Genomic DNA, 6,832 nt, shown 5'->3' with positions numbered 1-6,832 from the left:
CAATGTAAGTCTCGTCAATGGCGCGTGTAAAACACAATGGACTGCGCATGGTTCTGCGGTCTGCGCACGGCGCACAGCGCACAGCCCATTACTGTGCATATGGCAAAGCAACATATTTTACGCAGATCCTGTAGAGACGTTATTTTGCCATGTTCATGTACAACGCATGTTGAGAAGGGGCAAGTGTATCGCCGCTTACATTGTTTTGCCGACAAAATTATAACAATTCCCACTGGGAGGGGGTGTCATATCTCAGTCATGGACTGCGCTCTGATTTCAAGATTTGTTTCAGAGTTAGATTACACTAAAACAAAGTGAAATATGTGACTAAGTCAATTTTCATGAATTTTCGATATACGTTGTTTTGCCATCTCAAGTCTGTAATTTTAAGCCACACTGGCCTGTTTAAAGGTACTTCATGGGTAGGGCAGTGATGTGGCTCTGTCGGTAGCACGTCTGCCTTGCAAATAATTGGCTCGGGTTTGATTCCCAGAGAGAAAATCAGGATATCTCAATGTTTCTATAAATTGTTATGCAAATTAAGTCATGCCAAAATTTACTTTAATTGGTAGATGACAATACATCAAAGTCACATTTAAGTACAATCATTCCATCAATCACTTATCAAAAAAAAAAAAAAAAAAAAAAAAAAAACCCTTTAAAATGCTCAAGGGTATGAATGATTTTGAAGACAACTATAACTTAGAATGATCAGTGACATTTTTGCCTGTGAAAAATGGACAAGAAACAATAAATTCCAGTGTTTGTTTTGCTTTGTTTTTTAACTATGAGCTTGGCCTGTACCAAGATTCCAGGGAGCTCATAGTCATTACAGAAGCCCATTTCCACCAATACCTCCTGCAGCACATATTCACATTTACTTATCAACCTTGTCACATCCTATCAATTGCTCTGACAGGCAAACGCCAGATCTACAAAATGCCACAACAGTCCAGTCAATGAAGCATTACAAATTTTTTTTTTCCCGATCAGTTTCATATTTTTATTCCAAATAACAATGTGCATCAAATATTTCACATAAAACAGATACAAATCGTTCTCTTCCTCTTTCTCTTTTTCAAAAAGAAAAAAAAAAAGATATCTCATCACTTGACAAACACATAATTGCTTGAAACACATATAAACAACACAAAATCATGAAGATGTCAGGTCAGCAGTAAAAGGCCCTTACAGTGACATATTTGTAAACTACTCTTTTTTTCTTTCTGCTGTCTTTCGACAAACATATGCTCATTGTGAAAATGAAGGTGAAGTCTGAGATTTCCACTTATTATTATTATTATTATTATTATTATTATTAATTATTATCATTATTATTATTTTCATTATTCTTTTTTCATGGCAGATGAAAGATGGACAATAGTTTTGAATAATCCTGTGATTTTCATCATTCCACTCTGTATAGGTAATTGGATTCATGTGAACTATCACTTCCAGATATTAATCTTCAATTCAGAATGTGGGCAGCTTGGGATGTTCACTGTAAGGGCCTTTTACTGCCCCTGACTTTTTACATGACCTTTAACACAAGGTCACGCTACAACACTTGTAGCATCATAATCTCTATGGTCCTCACACAAACAATGTTCATAAATAGTCCCACGATAATGTGGGAAATATCGATTGGCCGCAAAGGTCCCAAATGTAGTTTCCATTCACCCTTCATTTGTCAATGTGGAAATACAGTGACTCCTGGACTATTTTAAGCCCAAAATTAGTGACTGTATACACCAAGGAAAAGAATACCCACAATACAGATGGCAGATTCTACTTGTCTGTAAATAAAAAGATGCCCACCTACCTAAAAGCTACGTACTGGACTCCTGGTGCTATGACACTTGCTCATTTTCATTTAACACTAGTGAGAATCTTTCTCGCTGAATTGGTGACACTTCAAGAATTTGCGTCAAGTTGGACTCCATCACGGCATTTCAATGAATATATCTATCAATGGATTGGCCATTGGAACACAGTTCAGAATGGTACAGAAGGTATTAAGTTAACAGACTTTGTGCAGCCCTCATAATGCCTTTCTAGTTCTCAAGTAACAGCTTTGTTTCAATTGATTCAGGGATAGGAACAATGTCCAGATTATGATCAGTCCTGTAGTCTAGTCCATGACCAACAGCTTTACAGGCATAATTCTTTCTTAACTTTACATTAAGCAGACATAATCAAATGCTTGCTAAAGAGTGTGCGCATATGACATATGGTACCTTGATAATCACAATACAGAAGAGTTGGAGGGGGGGGGGGAGGTGAGTAAACAAAATGCTTTAATAGCAAGCAGTCGATGGCTGATTGAAGAAAACAAAACAAAACAAAACAATTTACTCCACCATATCACGCTATTGAGCACTATGGGATCATTTTTCCATGCTTGAGAAATTCTTACTTACACAGCTTCAAGTGACAGGGACTATGACAGATAGAGGTCATGCAAAACAACAGGTAACACGGGCTTACACTCTGCTGGCAATAAATTTCTCTGTCATACCCACTTCTCAAGAAAATATATTATCAAGAAAAATAAAGGAAAAGACAGCATACCTTGAAATCATACTGCAGTCATTTTAGTATCAACTTGATTATACTTTTCTTACACTATTAAGCTGGTGAGTTGTTCATACAGCACACTGTCACATCTTCAACAAAGTGGAACGTAAAACTTGCTGGCCTTTGCTACATTGGCAAAATACCAAAAGATTTTTTTTTCTTCTTTTGTTTTTAGGACAGGAAAAAGAATACCAAAGAACAAAGAAAGAAATGAAAGTGGAACATTCTACTGAAATCATGTGATTGGACAGCAAAGCAAGTCTAATACAGGATTTTACCCATTTTACATTTACTTTGCCACACACACATATACAGTAGCTTAGCAGTGCATTTTAAAGTGTTACAATAAAAGAAAAGAAATACACATCCAAAGACACACAGTATGCTAAATCCAACAGGAGAGATATACACTGTAATATATCACAACGGCTCCTCTTATGATTTATTAAAATAAATCCAAACATAAAAAGACACATTCCAGATAAACAAACAACAAAAAATAAAACATGCACTGCAGTTATGACAAACACTTGTGATACCTTAGCTTTTCCTAGACACCACTCTTTTTTTTTCACAGGTTACCATAGAAACAAGCTCCAAAGTATGAACCAGGAGAAAACTACCTATGCTTGCTTGACATAAAGTATGTTCTTTGTAATTGAGACCTTGGCAATGCAATCATATTATATACTGTAAAATGAGGAATGTTTGCGTGCATCTTAATTTTCACGAATTTTGCGAGTGCCATCATTCGCGAAATTAAATTGCACGCGAAAGTTCTTGCCTACACAATATGCATTGGATGCCAGAGACAATTCGCAAAAATTTCATGCCGCGAGAAAGGCTGTCGGCTCTAATTCGAGAAATTTTCATGCCGCATATATATCTTGTTTTACAGTACATGGTTTCTTTACGGCGTTTTGAGCAATAACATGCTATTGTGCGTTTTTTTTTTTCCACCTGCTATGTAGCTTTTGTGGATGTTATGTTGGTTTAATATGGCCCAAGTCTGAGCTCATTTGCATTCAAGATTTGTTGCTGGGAAGGATGAGGTAAGATTTATTTTTCAGGTTGTGCTTTATATTCGAAAATACTATGAACTCCTTTGAAGTGTTTCCTTTTACTTTTTCTTCTCTTTTGTTGTGACAGTTATGTCAACAGCCTCACACATACATTGAACAGCCCGCAGAAAAGGTTATGTAAACAAAGCGCATGAAAGAGTTTGTGCACAGGCACAAACAATAAAACAGAAACCATTTGAGTGAGGTATGGGATGAAAAAATTGAAATGCTTGGCAACAATGTGTGCAATATGCGGATCCTAGAGTACTGGGGTTTACTTTCAAAGGAAATGGAGGGGAAAAAAATTGACTGTAGACATCATAAAGCAGATACAAATGTAGAAGCCTTAAAACAAAGACAGAAAATGAGACAGCCAAAGTGAAAACAGAAAGATAAGGCATGATCACAGGACAAAAACAAAAACAAATCAAACAAGCAAATTTTTCTTTCAGTTTCACAAAAGCACCTGATCTTGGGCAATCTGAGAAATATCAACATGAATCTTGTGGGATATGTTGTGTCATCCCTACTCCATGACCCAGCTAATGCGATTGTGAGAATTAAAGACCCAGTAGCATGGGAATACCATGGAGTGGGGAAGCTGGCCCGGCTCGGATACGTTCTAGAATCCCTGCAATGAATTGTGTACAACTATATCACTAATCTTAACGTAAGTACACATAGAGTCAAGGAATCTTGACAAGAGTTGACAGTTTCTGATGAGCACAAGCTTCTTTGCAAATAGTGTAAACGGCAATATTTTTCGCGATTTATTTTCATGTTCGCAGGTTATTGAATTTGCACTGCGCAATTGTCAACCAATTCAAAATGTGCTGAGAAAATCGTGAAGATATCAATGCAGATTTTGGAATTTGCTCTAGCCAAAAATAGCACGAAATGTGCGAAAATGAATGTGCTGCAAAAATGTCAGCATTTACAGTATTTGCCGACGCTGTTCGTGGTTTTGAAATGTACCCTGGTGGGCAGTGAATGAAGGTCGATTAAATTGGATCATCCACGTTTCCCCATGTTACTGCATCTTTCAGCAATGCATCACACTACCTCTTTCCTGTCACATGAGGGGGTCTACTGTTTGCTTATGTCACACGTTTCCAACAAACGAACAGAGACTTTGACCAAGCCTTATCACAAGACTACTGCTGCACATGACTATTTCTACAAGGGCCCGTTATCAGCTGTGCTCGCAGATATTTTGAATTACTGGCAAGTGGACAAAGGATGCCTAGTACGTTGCACTCAGGTGTAAACGCAAAAAAATTGATAGAACTGCTGAAAATTGGCTGTGGCTGCCTGGCATTCTCCCCTACTCCCTTCAATGGCAAGCTGTGATCAGTGGAGCTTGGGGCAAATTAACTCATTGAACATTGAACTCCTTTGAGTTATAATACATCCAACCACGCACCCATAGCTGTGTGGTGTGTAGTGAGTTAAGCACAATGACACTCCTTAGCTACAAAAAAAAAACACAAAAACCCAATGGTGCTAAACAGAACATAAAAACAGTGTGATTGCACTAGCAGAGATGCTTGACGACAAGCTTTCTGACAATTCATCCATTTTCCAGCTGATGCGTCAAAAACACAGCGATTAACATCACATGTTGAGCAGAACAAAAATATCGCAAGAACTACACACAGTACACAAATTGACAATCAAATACACATTCATATATGCATTATATGCTCTGATTCACAGTGATGTACCTTAAATCTGACTCACTCCTCCCTTCCAGAGTCCAATATACCCTCAATATTTCAAACTTAACAGATTTACATCTATTATCATCTCCCGCCCCCCTTTTTAGGGAGGGGGGCAATTGCACAATAACCTATGGTACCTGTCCGCAACTTCCTTTATTCTTGGCAGATTTACTGGCAGATTTATAATGTCAATGTGCTATAAAAGAAACAAAACCAAAAACAATGAAATGCGCAAAGCTAGATACGACTCTCCATATTCCTGCCGCTGAGTTATCAGTGGCGAGGCTGACAGAATCAGTGACACTGGCAGTGCGGGAGCGGACTTCTCACACTCGAAAAAAATAAGAGCAAGTCTGGGTCTGCTTATCAGTTACATTGTGACCGAAGGAAACAGCGGCAGTTGAGATTCTGTGGGTAAAATCATACGGCTCAATCACTTCGTAAAATCTTAAGAGAGATAGAGAGAGAGATAGCAGGATGTTGAACATCACCGGCTAGTGCTCTTCACGATCTACATTTTTTTCTCTCTCCCTCTCTACTTTTCAAATAAATGAAAACAAACAATCTGCCCATACTTCTACCCGTACTTCTACTCTGAGTTAATATTCTGATTTCTTATTTTCTTGTTTCCAGATTTCCAGTCACAACATGTAACCACTGCAAACTGCTACAAGAGATTACTGTTCCTTCTCCCATCAGAGCAAATGAGCAACATTCCTTCACCACTGCGATTTAAAGAACACAAATGCACTGCATACACCTAAAAAAAAGTTGTTCACCTCTCCTCTGGTCATATGAGACTGCCCAGCTCAAAATCCACAAAAAAGTTGAGGATGAGGATTCTTCGTAATGTACCAAAAGATGTCATTTTGGGTTGACCAACTCAAATCATTTAAGTACGTCTGACCTGTGAGAGAACCTGTAATCTTCCTTCTACCCATTATCAAAATTTTGTGGCTTAAGACAAAACTGAAATCTGAGATATTAGCAGTTCTTCTGGGCTATATTTATTTGAACAGGTGGGTGCTGCTTTCACTGGGGTAATCTTTAAGTCCTCTTTTCTCCCTTTTTTATGACATTGTACCTCCTCTCTCTCTCTCCTGATTTCAATCACTTTTTGAAGGGTTAGGATGATCCAGTCTTAACAGGTTGTATATCATTTGAAAGCATAGAACTTACTGTAAGTCTTTTAAACTATGTTGAAAAGTGGAAATTAATTTTGGTGTACTCTTTGTGGGTTTGAACTGGGCTGTCTCACAATACTATACACTGTGTTTACACAAGCAAACTAAACTGTAGGTCACACATGTGGTGCAAATCTGCCGAGCATCCATGTTTTGCTAGGCTCCAATCTATGTGCTTTGTTTCTACTAATAATGGCTTTTGTTTTGTTAGGAATGTGGTCAAGGTAGTTGCTTTCTCTCATTCCCATGTTTCAATTTTGTACTGATTTTATATTCCTCATTGAAAGGG

Source organism: Diadema setosum, chromosome 19 (genome assembly GCF_964275005.1).
Source record: "Diadema setosum chromosome 19, eeDiaSeto1, whole genome shotgun sequence".
NCBI lineage: Eukaryota > Metazoa > Echinodermata > Echinoidea > Diadematoida > Diadematidae > Diadema > Diadema setosum.
Note: the sequence above shows the minus strand (reverse complement) of the source record.